An 18,464-nucleotide genomic window follows, 5' to 3' on the forward strand; every position below is an offset into this window, starting at 1 on the left:
GGACTTTGCATGTATTATTTCATCTATCCAGAAATTCTGAGAGGTAGGTGGTATTATCATCCAATTTCAATGGATGAGTTACCTGAGGCACAGAGACCTTAATTAACTCTATGAGCCTTGTTTAGAACTGAATTGTGTCCCCACAAAATGTTTAGCTCCAAATCCCTGGTCCTGTGGGTGTGAATCCATTTGTAAATAGGACTATTGAAGATGTTATTAGTTAAGTTGTGCCCAAACTGAATGAGGGTGGGTCTTATCCCAATATGGGGGCTGAAGTTATAAGCAAAGGAAGTAAGACAACACAGAAAGAGAAAGCTACAGGAAGATGCTCAACTAGATGAATACACTTTCTGTTTGAAGCAACTGGAAAAAAACACGTTAATAATCTGGCATTCAACTGAGTTGGACTGATAAATATTTCTGCTACAAAATATCTGGGATGAAATTTCTATGGAAAAAACTAAAACTAAACTAAATTACTGGTACTTACCAAAAAGTTCAAAGACTTTTGCAACTATTCTCTATAAAATGATTTGCAATAAACTTATGTTGTTAGTAGAAACACACTTTGGGCAGTTGATAACTTGCAAAACCAGTCATTAGGCAAATAGATAAATCAGAGTACTTGGTAAATTTAACAAAATGCATATTTGGTTAATTTTCATTTTAGCGAACTTATTCTAGGTGAACTATTCATTCAGTGAATTGATCACTCAGTAAAACTGGGGGTGGGAAGGAATTGGTTTTCTGATATTTGACCTGCTTCTCAGTATCACAGCATTTTAAAGTTAGAAAGTATCCAGGATATTGTCTAGTTGAGGCTCCCATTTCACAGGGAAACAGACCAATAAACCAAATAGATCCATTAGTTAGTATCAAGAGTTGGCATTAGAATTCAGGACTTCCAATTCCTAGTCAGAAACATTTTTTCTGAATTTTAAGAAGGAAGGCAGGCACTCAAAAAGGAAGAAGAAGAAAGTAGATATAAGCCCAGGTACTGGTTCTCCTAAGGGCTACAGACACCCACAGGTTCTTTGGTCATGGCAGATGGCTCTGGAGTTCAGTGCCATGTCAGTTGGCCCTACTTTGGAATTTGTGTTCCTGAGTGTGACGGAGTTGGACTCAGATGTGACCTTTCTACACATACTTCTTTGTTACTTTTACTGGACCTGTGGTTGGCACTGGAGTTGGTGTATACTCAGGAGACCTGAATCTCTGGGCTGTCCATGTGACAGCCAGGCCCTGAGCCTCAACAGACTTGCAACTCCTACCCTCTGGTTTATCGGATTACCCCAGCCAGCTAACAGGGAGGTGATGAAGGTCAACCACCACAGCAGGGAGCCAAGAGTGCCTACAACTGTAAGCAGGAGAATTGCAGCCATCATCCATGTGGAATCTAAGCCCCCTCTCGATATAGAGGTGGAGTGGACATAACCATCCCAGGGTGCACAGGATGGAGGAATAGAGTATGAATTAGAGTGGACTTACTGATATTCTACTATGGAACTATTGTGATTTTTAATGGAAGAAACTGTAGCATTGATGTGGAAAAAATGGCCAAGGTAGCTGCTGAGGGTAGGGAGAGGGAAGAAGAGATATGATGTGGGGGCATTTTTAGGACTTGGAGATGTCCTGAGTGGTACTGCAGGGACAGATGTTGGACATTGTATGTCCTGCCATGGCCCACTGGGTGGTCTGGGGGACAGTGTAAACTACAGTGTAAACCATTATCCATGTGGTGCAGCAGTTCTCCAAAATGTATTCACCAAATGCAATGAATGTCCCATGGTGATGAAAGAGGTTGTTTGTGTGGGAGGAGTGGGGTATATGGGGACCTCATATTTTTTTAATGTAACATTAAAAAAAATTTTTAATTAAAAAAAAAAAAAAAAGGAGGCAGGTCTACCAGAAGCTCAAAGTACTTATTACACAATGAAAGAAATACTCATAACAGAGAATGCAGTGCAAAAATGAGGGGGTCTCAGACATTTCCAAGCTTCTTTCTCACATAAATGAATAGGTCCCTGTTTTGGGGTATTTAGTATGATTTCAAGTAAAACAAACTGTGTGTGTCTGTGTGTGTGTGAATGGAGATATCAATTAAAATGGTTCACTGGACTTTACATTCTGCAGGTGTTTTGAATCATTTTACAAAATGTGTTTTTCTCAGTTACAGAGAGTATCTGGATGTTCCAGGCTCAGGCATTACTATGTGGGGTATCTGAGTGTTTCAGTCTCAGATTTTTATTGCATCATCTCTGTATCTAACCTAGAATACACAAACTAACTGTATTTATACTGAAGTAAAGAAGCCAGAAAGACTAATTTCTAGTTTGCAAGGAAGGAGGGAGAAGATTCAACACGCAGTAATTGCCACCAAAATAAACAAGGAATAAATTTTGAATTTCCCTTGCAGCAAATAAGTGTAATTTTGAAGTGTGAGACATAAACCTTTTCAATGTAATAGTTTGTGTAACAGTTTTTATAAGATGCACTTTCACTTCAAACATTATCCTTATAAGGATAATCAGTTTTAGATGGCAGGTTTACGAGCTTTCCACAACTTATACTATTTATCTATGTTAAAATGTTTTACAATTCCCTCTTTACATATTAAGCTCATTTTCTTTTTAAAAAAATTTAAAAAGTTGTTTTGAAGAAATCATTTCTTTAATCATACGATGCTTTTTATTAGCTCACATGTTATTAGCTTGCAAGATGTCCACACGTAATTTACATAGAAAAGTACATCCACAATAGTGAAGAACATTAAAATGAGACAGAAGCAAATCAATATAACCTACTCAGAAATTATATATTCTATGTAGCTTTCTTTAAAAGGTAATGTAAATGATTTTCTTGATGTACTATAACAGCAAGTCAACATTTACATATCATATTCAAAACACATACAAATATAAGCCGATTACTTCCCATGGTTCCATGGAATCGGTTTTCTTACAAACCAGATTCACAAGGACAGTGTTTTCTTTTTTTTTTTAAGATTTATTTTATTTATTTATTTATTTATTCCTCCCCCCCACACCCCCACCCCCACCCCGTTGTCCGTTCTCTGTGTCTATTTGCTGCGTCTTGTTTCTTTGCTTCTGTTGTTGTCAGTAGCACAGGAATCTGTGTCTCTTTTCTTGTTGTGTCATCTTGTTGTGGCAGCTCTCCATGTGTGCAGTGCCATTCCTGGGCAGGCTGCACTTTCTTTCGCACTGGGCGGCTCTCCTTATGGGGCGCACTCCTTGCGCGTGGGGCTCCCCTACGCGGGGGCACCCTTGCGTGGCACAGCACTCCTTGCGCGCATCAGCACCGCGCATGGACCAGCTCCACACGGGTCAAGGAGACCCGGGGTTTGAACCATGGACCTCCCCTGTGGTAGACGGACGCCGTAACCACTGGGCAAGTACGCCGCCCCGGACAGTGTTTTCTTAAGGTAACTGAAAGGTTATTTACATATAAAACTCTCTTCCTTTTCCTTATAAGGTTTACTCAACATTGAATGATAAATTACTTTTCAATTAAGACAGCAATAAAAACATTTTTAATATGGGCTAAGCCTCCTTATCCCCTTCCTCTTCTCCAGCCTCTCTCTGTTCTTTCTCTCTCCCCCTCCTCTCCTCCCCTCCACGTTAAGGACCTGCTAAGGCCCATAGACAAACAGTTGCCTACACAATAGCCCCTCCAAATTGCTCTAAATTACTTAAACTGAGTCAGCAGCATAAATAATTGTGTAGATTATTTTTTTCTTTTGTATTATTTATGTATATCATAACAACTAATTTTGACATCACACATAACCCCAAATTTACAGTCACACCATTTCAATCATTATAGATGTCAAAATGACAGCTAAACTACTTTTCAATACTTTCACATATGCCACATGGCCACAATATTTGGGGTCTTGTGAAACGAGATTAACAGTGCTGAAAAACCCTGGCTTGATCTTTCAAGAATACTGTAGTGGAACCACTTTGAAATATGACTACTGAAGGCAACACTAGTCATGTTATATTACTTTATGTGGCCATATTCAGAGAAATGTAGGCTCAGAGCTCTTAAACTTGGACAGGCTCTTCAAGTAATGGTCATCTGTGCCAAGGTTTGTACCATGATCTATTTGAATCTCCATAACGAAGTTCTAACATACCACTTTATTAGGGATATTACGGGTTGCAGAATTTAGCTTTTAACATAACCTCAAAATAATTTCCACTTTATTTTTAAGTACATAAATAGTCATTAGCAAGAGAAAGGTAAAGGAAGCAAAGATTCAAACAACTTAATTAGGAAATATTAATTCATTTGGCTGTCTTTTCTTATGGCAAGGACTTTAAATGAACACATAATTTTCCCAAGGTAAACACATGATGAAAGGGACATGAAAGAAAGGTGCAAAGGGTGAAAATGGCAATTCTGAAGTTCAATAGCTGCTGCTCCAAACCCATGTGAGCCAGTGAGACCTGTGAGTCCCTAAGATGGCTTCAGGGGATGTGTTGTGGTGGTAGCAAAAAAATATTTTTTTTAATTAAAAAAAAAAAAGCCTGTCTATGTTTTAAACATGACAACACTATTACAAAGTTACTTTCAGAAAAGGAGGCAAATTTGTGAAGTTCAGCTATCTTTTAGTTTCCAAAAAATAATTACAAATCGCTTTCTTTTTTATTATTGATATTGGCAATTGTAATGGTAAATTCATTTTTCTTCCACATTGAATATTAATACAGCCAGCAACAACTGAAAATCTGTGTCTATTTGTTTAACATGAATTGAATAAATATCAATAATTAGAGACTACAGGGCAATTTTTAAAATATAACATTGTAATGTGTTTTACATTGAGGATGGTAAAAATGGAATTTATTAAATTGACAATGAAAATTTACCTCAGTTTAACAGTAACAATAAAAATGAAAAACTTTTTCCTTGGACAATGTGCAGAAATGTCTACAAAATGAATCATCCTATGCAACATCTACATTTTTTTCAGTTTTAACCTTTTTTCCTAAAGATGCGAGTCTCTGATTTTTAATCCAATTTTCCCAAAATAGAAATATCTATATCTTCCTAAGAGACTATTATTAAAATATTTGTTGAAGCATAATGTAATGCATATCAAGTAGGACTCTTTAAGTGTACTTGATTTATCCAGTAAATTATTTTATTAAATATTATGAGTAAGGCTTGACAACAATTAGCAATTCATAATTTTGGTGATTTATGTTTCTTCCCATGAATATATAATCAAATTATTTTATATATGCAAGTTAAATTGATATCCTAGGGATATCATATTATATTAATAGACTATAATTTGAGCTGCTCAAATGAGACCTCTTTTTTAATGGCCCACCTTTAGTATTTAGATTATATTCTTTTTCATGTTTTGGTTTAACTTAGGAAAGAAGGGGGAAAAAAAAGAAATTCAATAGAGAAAAATATCTGAAACTACTGCAGATCCTAGATATAATTTCTTCGAAGAATCTATCCCAGTTTCCCTTCTTTCTCTGAAGACAAGGAAGAAATATTTCCTGAATCTGGGGTTTAAACTAACAGTTCATTGTTTTTAACTTCTTCATTAAGTCAAGGTAGTTGGAGCAAATATAAGCAATGTTCTATAGTGTAGCAGGTCTCTTGGCAAATGTGAGTAAGATTACAAGTGAAAAACCTTTTGCGCTTATTTATTTATTTATTTTTTTTGATAGCTCAGTGTGGTAGGATGAAAACTAAGTAATAAATCAGGAATATAAAAAAAGATACCCTCCACCTAGATAACAAGAAGAAAAGTAAGGCTAGTTCAGTACATAAACTTTTCTCACAATAAATCAGGATTCTTTTTTTCCATCTTCACCTCCTCTGTTAAACTTAATTAAAAACAAAAAAGGCTACCAATTATTGAGTGCCTACCACATACCTGACACTAACCTTAATTCTCATGACAGTGATGTGAAATGTGTCTTGTTCTCTACTTTATTGAGAAGGACACTGAGGGTTCAGAAAGATTAACTTTTTTCCCAAAGCCTCATTGCTATTATATAGTATATATTATATAATAACATATTATAATATATAATAATATATTAATATATATTATATATTACCTATATTATATTACTAATATCCAGTACAGTCATCAAACTCAGTCTGACTATAAATTCTATGCTCTTGCTATATACCAGTTTGCTAACATTTTTCATATTCCTAGGTAATGGAAACAAAACCTAGGTTTCACAATGAAACCTTCAACTGTTATGACAATGGCACTCAAGAGTAAAATCATGGTCCTGCAAAGAAAGTGAGAAATTTTAAAACACATGAGACTTTAGCTTTCCTTTTACATGCTAGTTTGAATGATCTAAAGACATATCTGCTGTCTTACCAAAGAACCACATTGCATTAATACCACTTCTAACCTAGGCATTCACGTTGCGGACTGAATCATGTTCCCAAGAAAAGGCATGTTCAGGACCCAATCTCTGGTCAGTGGGTATAAACCCATCTGTAAACATGACCTTTGAAAAAGACGTTATTAGTTTAGGTATGTCCAATATATATTCCTTAGAAACAAGGGAAATTACACACAGAAGAGCAGCCAGAAGCTGGAAAGTCAACAGAACCTAGAATAAAAGGAAGACACCCTTGTGCACTGCCATCTGATGGAAAGGCTAAGGAGCTCCAAAGATTACCAGCCAGCCAGAAAATACTGACTGTGGGAAGAAGCAAGGCTTCTAGCCTCTGAAACCATGAGCCAATTAAATTCCTTTTTTTAAAGCCAACCCACTGTAGGATGCTAATGTACTCAATGATTGCAAGTCACTGCCTTTCCATGATGGAAAAGACCTCAAGATAAGGAAAGTATTAACATCCTTGGCTGCCTCCTCTTTATGACTATATCCCACAGATACATCTTTAGCCTTCTGTGGTTTTCTATTTTCTATGCACATATTATCCCTCAAATAATATTTGCAGCTTCAACTTTCATTTGTATATTGTGATGACTTTAAAATCTATTGTTTCCGGTCCTTCTCATTTACCTAAATTCTAGTCCCATAACATTAATATGAACTGCCCAAAGGTAACACAATGAGATCTAAGGTGATACTCCCCTCACAACATCAATGTTGAGCCCTCAACTTCTACCTTTTCACCATCTGGAAAGTAGGAGATAAATCCCCTGAATGTTCCAGCTTCTAGACTGTCTGGAGTTTTTTTCACTACCTAAATTACTCCAAACTCTGAACCTTTTTGGCTTAATTATCACAATACCATATAGTAACCTCATCTGTGCTAATTATTTCTTCCCTGGCATGTGCACAAAATGCTTCAAGGTTTGAAGGAGTAACTAAAGTTTGAAGAGATAATTATTCTGAAAATAAAATAAGAGTACTTACTTAAGAGCAGGCAATAATTCCATAGTCCTTACATGGAAACAAGATATCGAAGTTTACAATGTATCAAGACTTTTAACTAAGCACCTTATAAATACTATCCTATTTAATTTTGTCAACCAAGATAAAAATCAAATGCTATATGAGCATACAGAACAACAACCTTATGTAGTGATTATTTCAAGCTTAGATTTGAAATTTAGAGTGGTTAAGTAACTTGTCCAATATCTCATATATAGTAAGCTATAGTGCTAAGATTCTAATTCCAAGGCTAGTTGACTTCAAGACCAGTATTTTGCTATGTTTGGCCTGTTTCTCCATCTACTAAACTTACTTTATCCTGAGCCTCAGTTTTCATATTCAGAAGAACAAAGGGGATTATCAATGTTTCTATGATACAAACAACAACCCATCTAGGAGCATCTTTCAAAGTTCCCACACGTACATTATGACAGGATTTCAATGTGGTCCACCCTCCTTTTGCCCATTGAGAATCAATGGTTTTTCTAATACTATATGTGATAGAGCATAATATTATTTACAGGCAAACTGTGGTAAGGTAAAGAGTCATACTATAAACCATATAGCAACCACTTAAAGAACAAAGCTTAGAAGTATAGCAATAAGCCAATAAAGCAGATAAGATGGAACCATAAAAATTCTTCAAATTAACGAAAAGACAGGAAAAGAGAAAAAAGGAGATAAAGAATAAATGGAACAATTAAAAAACAAACAGCAGTATGGTAGATTTAAACCTAACCATATCAATAACAACAAAATATATAATTTAGACACAGCAATGAAAAGGAAAGGCAAGGATTGTCAAATCATGTTAAAAAGCAAGACCAAACTAAATGTTATTTACAAGAAATCCACTTTAAATATAAATGACACAGATACATTAAAAGTAAAAGAATGAGGGAAGTGGATGTGACTCAATCGATTGGGCTCCTGTCTACCATATGGGAGGCCCTGAGTTTGCATACAGGGCCTCCTTGTGAAGGCAAGCTGGCCTGCGCCCACAGAGAGCTGACGGCCCACACCCATGAAGAGCTGATGGCCCATGCCCATGGAGAGCTGGAGCAGCAAGATAATGCAACAAAGGGAGACAAGCAGACACAGAAGAATGTGCAGTGAATAGACACAGAGAGCAGACAGCAAGCAAAAGCAGCAAGGGGGAGGGAATAAATAAATTAAAATTTTAAAAAATTACAAAAAAAAGCAAAAGGATGGAAAAAAAGACATACTGTATCATGCTATACTAATGTCAGACAAGGTAGATTTCAAAGCAGGAAATATTACTAGGGAGAAGAAGGGTGATTTCAAATAATAAAGGATAAATTAATGACAAGAACATAACAATCCTAAATATTTATGCATCTATTATCAGAACTTCAAAATACATAAAGCAAAAACTGAACTCAATGAGAAATAGATTCAGGATTATAGATGGAGATTTTAACACCTCTCTTTCAATAACTGAAAAGTTATAAGTAGATGATATAGAAAACTTGAACAGCACTATCATCTAACATGACCTAATTGACCTTTATAAAGCACTCCACATCAACAGCAAAATACATATTCAATTGCACACTGAACCTTTACCAAGACAGATCATATCTACGACACAATACACGTATTAATAAATTTAAAAGTATTCAGATGATATAAAGTAAGTTCTCTGATCTTAAAGGAATTAAAGGCACTATATGGTGAGCAAAATTAACAGCACCAAAATATGTACATGAATGTGAATAAAAGGGGGAAATGTTAGGTTGTATATATAGCAATAGAATAAAAAATTTTTTAAAGTCCATGGATCTGCACTACACAGTTAATATTCAGTTAAACCATGGGCTATAGTTAACACTGTGAAAATGTGCTTTCATCAATTGTAACAATTGTTCCACACCAATGCACGGTGTCAATAATAAGTTGGTATATGGGAATCCTGTATTTTGTGCATGATTGTTCTGTAAACCTACAACTACTCTAAAAAAAAAAGTTAGAAATCAATACCAGGAAAATTACAAAATATTTGGAAAATGAATAATAGACTTATAAATAATCCTTGAGTCAAAGAGGAAATAAAAAAGGGAAATTAAAATTATTTTAAATTGAATAACAATGAAAACACAACACATTAGAATTTGTGGGATGTTGTACCCTCTCAATAAATACAACTGAAGAAAAAAAAATTAAATGAATCAATCCACAGGTTTTCAAGCAGAAAAGGATGATACATTCATAAAATATCAGAATTAGGAGAAATTTAGAAATCTTTCAAAATGTTATAAACTCACAAAATTTACAGAAGAAACTTCCAGAAAGAATATATGGTTTGCTTAATCAAGCTTTTAAAATAGTATTTTTAAAATATAAAAGAAATCCCTGATATTTGCTATATTATACAAATATCTGTGTTGTTTAAACGTCTATTTTCACCTAATCAAAGCAGGTTTGTTTTAACAAAACAGATATGCAACATTCATTGGGCTTTGTGTGATTAACATTAACATTCTGTGTTTTCCCATGTAAGTTTTCTATATTTGAGTTCCTAGCATAATGGTTAAGAGTACTGAATTTTCAAGCCATATTGCTGGAATTTGTCTCCTGGCTTCACCACCACTAGTAGCCATAATTTTGGGGAGTTTTTAAACTAATGCCTCGGTTTTCTCACCTGTAAAATGGGGATAAATTCTAAAAGGGAAATAAATAGTTCCTAACTCCTAGAGTGTTTATAAGGAGTAAACAAGTGAATGTCTTTTACAGGTTTCCAGTATATATCAAAATCTCATAAATGATAAATATTATTGCATAGAATTAATATTCTTGAGGCTTATATGTCCAGACAATGACTTGAATTTTTTTAAATAGGTGACATCAACTAGAATAGCACAGAAAAAAAAAAATACATAAATGCTTTTTTAAAAAGGCTTAGAAGTTATTTGAAAGCCAATGTCAAAACAAAGCTGGTGTAATTTCTTTACGAAGCAAGAGACAATGATCCAATGAAAAATTATCTAATGGAATGTTTTTGGATCAACCAACAAATTTAAGACTATCACATATAAGATGATACTAAAGTTGCACATTAGGGCAATCCAGCTGCCTTCAACTATTCCTTATTATGTGCTCCATTCAACCAGAATTTATGGAGGAAATATTATAATTTTTAAAAGACAGAGCATTTACTTCTAAATTTGTTTTTAAATAGCTAGAAAGACAGCATTCACCAGTATATCACTTGAACAAATTCCATTTGGTATAAGAAAACAACGAAATAAATGTGGAACACATTTCACATTTTTTATTTTATGCAATTTCAATGCTTTCAACACTGCATACATTACTAAAAGAACAAAAATAGATGCTGTACTATCAAATTGTAAAGAATACCAAATTGATATAATTATACTTTATAATTTCTTCCATGTATCAAAAGGACACATTTTATTCTAATTAAAATAATCTCATCAGTTTCTTATGTGTTCTACAGAATAAGATAAAACAAATATATTTTTACCAGGTATCTCAAACGTTCCATAGTTTAATAAAATATTTGTAGTGTATGCTCTGTCTTTTTTGACACTAACACCAAAGCCCTTCCTCAGGTGGGCAAATAAGCATGTGTCTGAATTAATATGGTAATTAAATATCACATCTATATGACTTACTTCATTCTATCATTTTGAGAACTAAGGAGATGATTAGTCCTTCTGTACCTTTAATAACATCCTTAGCATTTGTAAAAATTACCTTTCTCTTCTCCCCTCATACCACACAGCCACTTTTTCTTCACACCCAAAATTATGAGGAAGTTTGTCATTATGGTACACGAAGGCAATTAGGAAGACTAGCTAGACAAGGCAGAAAGCACAAGAGGGTCCACATACCACTTGTTCTTCTGAGGTGTCTCCCAGCCCCCACCCATCTTTCTCTCAGCAGACAGTATATTAAAGCTCTCAGCATTTATGTTTTCTTCAAGCTTTTGCAATGAACTACATTAACCAGCAGTTTTCACCACTTGGGAGACTGAACAAGGCCAAGAAAAGATTCAAGGCAGTGGACTTGGCCCAGTGGTTAGGGCATCCGTCTACCACATGGGAGGTCCGCGGTTCAAATCCTCGGCCTCCTTGACCTGTGTGGAGCTGGCCCATGCGCAGTGCTGATGCGTGCAAGGAGTGTCCTGCCACGCAGGGGTGTCCCCCGTGTAGGGGAGCCCCACGCACAAGGAGTGCGCCCTGTAAGGAGAGCCGCCCAGTGCAAAAGAAAGTGCAGCCTGTCCAGGAATGGCACCGCACACATGGAGAGCTGACACAAGATGATGCAACAAAAAGAAACACAGATTACCATGCCAGTGACGACAACATAAGTGGACAAAGAAGACGCAGCAAATAGACACAGAGAACAGACAACCAGGGGGGGGTGGGGGTGGGGGAATAAATAAATAAATAAATCTTTAAAAAAAAAAAGATTCAAGCATAATGGGAACGACTATGGTTCACAGAATCTAAAACCTACCAATAAGACAATAGAAACTTAAAAACAGAAGCCCAAGGTAAAATAAGGAAGTTAAGGTGACTTTAAAGGGCCATTTCAGTCATCATTATCATCATCGAATAATTACCATTTATAAAGTATTTTTACATATATTATTTTACTTAATCCTCACAAAAGTCCTGTGAAAAGGTAGTATAGGTATTTTTTATTAATTGACCTATTTTTCAGAAACTGCAGCAAGAAGGTTAAGCAACTTGCCTAAGGTGACTTTAACCAGTAAGTGAACAGAAACTTGGCTTCTTTCTTCCCCCAAACACACTGCAGAAGTCAGTCTTTCAGTTACTTATACAGTATCCCATGTAAATGAAGGAAGAGAGGTAAACTGAAGGAAAATTTACCAGAAAAACTCATCAATTCTTCCTATAACCCACTATATTTTCCCCTAGCTACCTATCTTCATCAGCCCCTCTCTACTTCCTTACCTCTTCTCATTCCTGGTTCATTTCTTCAGATGATTTAGGAGGTCAGAAACCATTTTGTCCATTGAAATCCTTTAAATCCTGATCCCCACAGTTAAAGATATCCTTGGGTCAAACCTGATATCAACAAATATGAATCCTTCTCTTCTGTGAAGTTCTGTGGCTATATGAGAAACTGTCCTAAGGAGTAATGAAATTTGTGGAACTCTCAGAGGTAAATATTTCTACTATGTGCCATAAAAAGCCAATAGGCAATGACTGATCAATACAATATCTCCTGGTCCTGGACTGAATGTCCCTTGCAAGCTGGTCACACTCAGTGACTGAGTCAGAGCAAACAGAGAATAATCAACTAAAGCCATACTACATGGCAAAATAAGATATTAATGAATCTCGGAAGATCTACCAGATCATAATATTAAGTGTTTACAATAAGTTCTGAACTCAAGGTTTACCAAGTCTTGAAGAGTACATCAAAACTGTATAACACAGTGAACCCAGAAGTGGATGAGGATTGTGGTTGAGAGTACAAATGCAAGAGAGTCCTTCTGTGAGCTAGAGCTGATGTACATCAATACTGCAGGGCAGTGGGAATATGGAGAAGCATGGAAAAACTATAATTGGTGTGACCTATAGACTGTGGTTAATAGCAATACCATATTATTCTTGCATCAATGCCAAACTGTACTGTGTTGATAATGGAGGTATATGGAAAAAATATGCCAAATGTAGGCTATGGACAATGGTTGGTGATAAAAGTCTGATGATATTATGTCATTATCTGTAACAAATGTTTCACCATGGTGTGGTGTGTTGGTAAAGGGGTGTTGTATGGAAATATACACATCTGTATGATTGTTCTGCAAGTTCACAACCTCTGTAATAAAAACATTTTTAAAAAATACTGTGGGTTGGGGGAAAAATATTCCAAATGTTAGATAGGGACTATAGATGGTAGTAATATTTTGACAATGCTCTTACATAATTTGTTAACAAATGTTTTACAACAATGCAAAGTGTTGGTGGAGGGAAGATGTATGAGACCCCTGTATGACATTATATATGTTTATTTTGTAAGTTCACAATCTTTACTACATAGTTATTAATTATGCTTACTCATGTATACTTCGACAAAAATATATTTTGAAAAAACATGTCAGTGGAGGAAGTAGCAAAAACAATGGAAACAAAATCCCTATTGATTAAATGCAGTTGCTTATAGATTACTGAAAAACATGTCATCAGTTCTTTTCCTAAGATATGAATATCTTCCTTTCATCTAAAACTTAAACTTGAATATAGAAAAACAAAAAGAAGAGATAACCACTGTTAATATTTTCTAGTCTATTTTGTGAAAATATATGACAGAAGGGGTATGCATTCTATAAAGCAAATACTTTAGTGCTTATTATTATACAGGACAGCAGCAGATTAAGCCCTCAGCATTCCAAGTCCTTTGCCTATATTGATTTATTTGATCAACTCAATAACCCTATGACATAGGTAGTACTATTATCCCTGTTTGACAAATGGGGATAATGGGGCATGGCATGTTTACTCTAAGCTGAATGACATGGAGATCATATAGAGAAAGCAACCATGATAGAATAATGCTGTCTTCCTTTCATATCTCCCTCAAATACACTATTTCTTTGCCTCTCTGCTCTTCTATTCCTAAAACAATTCTTCAGTCACATAAGAGAGTTGTCACAAAGTTAATGCCACCATGCAACTTCAGTCTATCACCTAGTCCTATAGTGTGGTTGATAGGAACTGTTTACCCTGAAAGTCAAAAGTTTGTGTTTTGGGGGGGGCGGGGAGTGGACTTGGCCCAGTGGTTAGGGCGTCCGTCTACCACATGGGAGGTCCACAGTTCAAACCCTGGGCCTCCTTGACCCGTGTGGAGCTGGCCCATGTGCAGTACTGATGTGCACAAAGAGTGCCCTGCCATGCAGGGGTATCCCTGCGTAGGGGAGCCCCACGCGCAAGGAGTGCGCCCCGTAAGGAGAGCCGCCCAGCTTGAAAGAAAGTGCAGCCTGCCCAGGAACGGTGCCGCACACACGAAGAGCTGACACAATAAGATGATGCAACAAAAAGAAACACAGATTCCCATGCCGCTGACAACAACAGACGCGGACGAAGAACACGTAGCAGATAGACACAAAGAACAGACAACTGGGACTGGGGGAGGGGGGTGAGGGGTGGGGAAGAGAAGAGGAGAGAAATAAAATAAATAAATCTTTAAAAAAAAAGTCTCCTTTTTTACATTTTCTTGGAGGTCATGATAATGTAATAAGTGACTTTTCTGAAAAAAATAAATTAAGGTGGCATTTGGATAAGGAGATCTGATTTGAAAAAGGTCTTTAGAGTAGAATAGATATTAAGGGAGGGCATCAACATCGATAGAAAGGACCGATAAAGCAAGAGATGGGAGAACAAAACTTAATCCATAGTATTTACCCCATGAGAAAAAAATCTTTAGCTAAATCATCATGATACACACCAGTGAACATCATCCCCCCCACCAGAGAAGAAGGCTGTTCTTGTTTCAGTACAGCAGGGTTCATTCCAAAGTCAACACTGGCTATCCCCTACATTGCCAGAACAGATCCTTAAACAAACTTCGCATTTCCATATTGTTATTGTTGGTGGTAGTAGTTTTGGAAGTGTGTGTGTGTTGCATGGGAGTGTGTGTATGTTTTAAAGAGAAGAGATGATCTAAAGTCAAAGGCAGAAATACTGGCTATGCTGCCCTGACATGGAATGGATCTACCCAACCTTACAGGATCCAGGTTTTGCAACAGAAATGCATTTTGACTCATTAGAGGAGAAGGTCTTCTACTGCCATATCAGAAGTGCCTCTTCTCTGCCCTTTGATGTTACTGGGAATAACAAGTCTTCTGAGTCATTTACATACAACAACTGGAAACACTCATTATACCAGTTAAGAAAGTTCCTTAAGTCAGACTTCATACTTTACATTTCTTCCCACTTTAGCTATTTGTTTAGACAGTAAATAATATATATTGTGGAGTGAAGACATGGCATCCAAGAAACCAGAAGACATTCTCCCTGCTGATAGGAATGTAAAATGGTGCAATCACTTCAAAAAAACAGTTCAAAAGTTTCTTCTTAAATTATATATACCTGACTATACAATCCCGCAATTCCATTCCTCGCTATTTACCCAATAAAAATGAAAATATTTGTCTGCACAAAGACTTGTACAAAAAATTTACAGCAGCTTTGTTCATAATAGCCCCAAACCAGAAGCAAATGTTCATCAGCCGGTGAATATACTAATCAGGAATAAAAGGAAAATAACTACTCATATACACAACATATGGATGAATCTCAACAAAATTACACTAAGCAAAAGAAGTCAGACACAAAAAAGTAAATATTGTATAATTCCATTTATATGCAATTCAAGAAAAGAGAAATCCAACCCACAGTGGCAGGAAACAGAATGGTGCTTGCCTGGGGGTGGGGATCAGAAATGGGGATGAGACTGTAAAAGGGCCCAAGGGAATATGGGGGAGTAGAAAAAGGCTCTACATCTTGTGGTTGTGGCTATATGGGTATAAATTTTTAAAATTCAAACGAAATGAACACTTTAAAAAGGTGCATTTTATTGTAGGTATTGTACATTGTATAATATGTATACCTCAACTACGGTAATTTTTTACAAGAGGGAAAAAATACTCTCATTGCTCAGATTATTTTCAGGGCATATTTACTTTTATGAACATTTTAAGGGAAACAATGAAAATTAAAGAAATGTAAGGGTATGTCAAATGCTGTGTATATCTAGCAATACTATCATGTATAAGAAATGCTTCAGTGTTTAGCCTGCTGAGAAGAAGATGAAATGGGGATACACTGTCCTCACATGCTTGAAGGACCACCATCTAAGGGAAAGAAATAGACTTCCACTCTGTGGAAGTTATATATATAGGTGTGGAAGACACATACAAGTAGATGTGTTCAATATATAAAAGACAATTATTCTAATTAGAACTCAGATTAAAAATCAAATCACTCTTATTGAATATTTACTATCCCCTAATACAAGAGAATGTGACAGGCTTTCTAATAATGTAGTTATTGAGTTCTCATCGCTCCTGTCAATCTTACTGGAGAGGGCATTTGATAAGATGATAGATTCAATGCCCCCTAAGATTTCATGCAATCTTAAAATGTAATGATTTTAGAAGTCTGAAGAAGAATTTCCCTCAAGGAATATAAACTAGGCTAATCATTAGGTCAAGAAATATTTTAGTGAATACCTACTGTGTACAAGATACAAGTATATAGTAATGAATAAAGCATATTTTGTCCCTGTCCTGTAGGAGCTTCATCTATATTTATAAAGAATATCCTACAAAGAAACTTTCAGTTTATTGCAATGTAGAATAACATACTCCAATTGCTAGAAGAGTCCCAATTAATACCTACCCACAATTCTTACTGCCTTTATCCATTTAATCAGTAGTTGATTCCTTGCCCAGAAAGAAAATAATTTTGTACAATTAGGATATTACATTATGCCATTTGAAAGTTATTTTTTAAAAAGTCCATACTAATAAGACAATTTTTTTCTACCATTCCAATGAAGTGTGAAGGGTTTTGATAGTTGTCAACAAACTGTCGGGAAAAGTGACTTCACAACATTTGCTGTATCCCAGTGCCCTTTATCTGACCCAGAATTGAGTAGCTACAGTCGTAATTTGAAAAAAATAATGGGATAAGGGAAGATGAAGGGAAAAAATGTCAGGCCACTCGTTGCTTTCAAAAGAATATATTTTCATGGTATAAATAAAATATATTTTCATCATCAATAAACACTTACTGAAGGCTTATTACTATAAGGTAGTTCTAAAAACAACAGAACAGATTTGAATACCTCTGGCTTGTCAATGGACATTTTATCAAGAGAGGAAAAAAAAAAAGGCTGATCTGAACCTTTGTGGACAGATCAAAAGGAGTCCACCTAAATCATTTGAAAAAAGCCACTGTCTTGTCTATGGCAATAAGTGAAATCACTGTGACTTAAATATCAGATTAATGTCATTCTAGCTAGCAAATTAATTTCATGATAAAGATCTGATATATTAGAATTATATATTTAATGTATCATAAGTACCATTTCTAATTGTTTTCTTTTGTTTTCTTAATAAATCAAGTATATTCTATTCCTATAATAAACTTGAAGCAAAATTTCATAATTTCAAACAATGAACTTTATAGATTTTACTAGCACATGCCTTTCATGTTTGGGTGTTTAATAAATATATTTTAATTAAATTGTGCTTTACTTTTTAAAACATATTGTTGTTCATCACAAACAAATGCAAAGCAGAATGCTTGTTTGGTATAAACTTCCTAATGATAAAAATCTATCTTATAGGAAAATATAATACTCTTTAGAATAATTCACTTTCAGATTCAAATTCAAGTAGTGCCAGCAACCCAAAGAGGGTTGACAAAGAAAACGATAAAAGCTGTGTAGCCTGTAAATATAAAATGATTGGCCAGGACAATAGTGTTCTTCCACTGTTCACTGGGGAAAGAGTTCCCTAATAGTTAGCAGATATGAGAGGAAACAAAGCTGAGACTTAAAGATAGATCTTAAAGGTCAGATAAGCTGTAGGTGGATGAAAAGAATCATGGCATTTAATTTCCTCTTTTTCTCTTTCCAAGGCCCAGCACTTTCCTTTGGGGAATCCAAGGATTCCAAAGAAGTTGACTTCACCCTTGTCTCTGGGGAACACACAATGCAGGCTACACCAATTAGGACTTTCCACTATCAGGGCCGCAGTGATTCTGAGTAAGTTCTGAGGTAAAAATATGGCCTACACTGGTTTACTCAGAAAATATAAGTACTTTTGTTGGAAATACTGAGACAAATACTCTTTTTCCTAATAGAGGTAAATATGGAAACAAGAAGTCTCAGGAGCTACTGGAAGCCATACTAGAATGAAAAGAGGAGCATCAGAATCAGGCCAACACCAGGAAGCCCAAACAGAGAAATGGAATTCACCGAGCTACTGGATCATTCATAAAGTAGCATTGTCTTTGT

General features: G+C 35.6%; 1 protein-coding gene across 17 annotated transcripts in view; it reads right to left on the minus strand.

Annotated features, from left to right (window-relative positions):
• The window catches only part of RFX3 (regulatory factor X3), a 345,069-nt gene that overhangs the window by 218,419 nt on the left and 108,186 nt on the right, over positions 1–18,464 (minus strand). The gene's annotated exons all lie outside the window — the stretch shown is intronic.

The sequence above is a fragment of the Dasypus novemcinctus genome, chromosome 8 (assembly GCF_030445035.2).
Source record: "Dasypus novemcinctus isolate mDasNov1 chromosome 8, mDasNov1.1.hap2, whole genome shotgun sequence".
NCBI classification, from domain to species: Eukaryota; Metazoa; Chordata; class Mammalia; order Cingulata; family Dasypodidae; genus Dasypus; species Dasypus novemcinctus.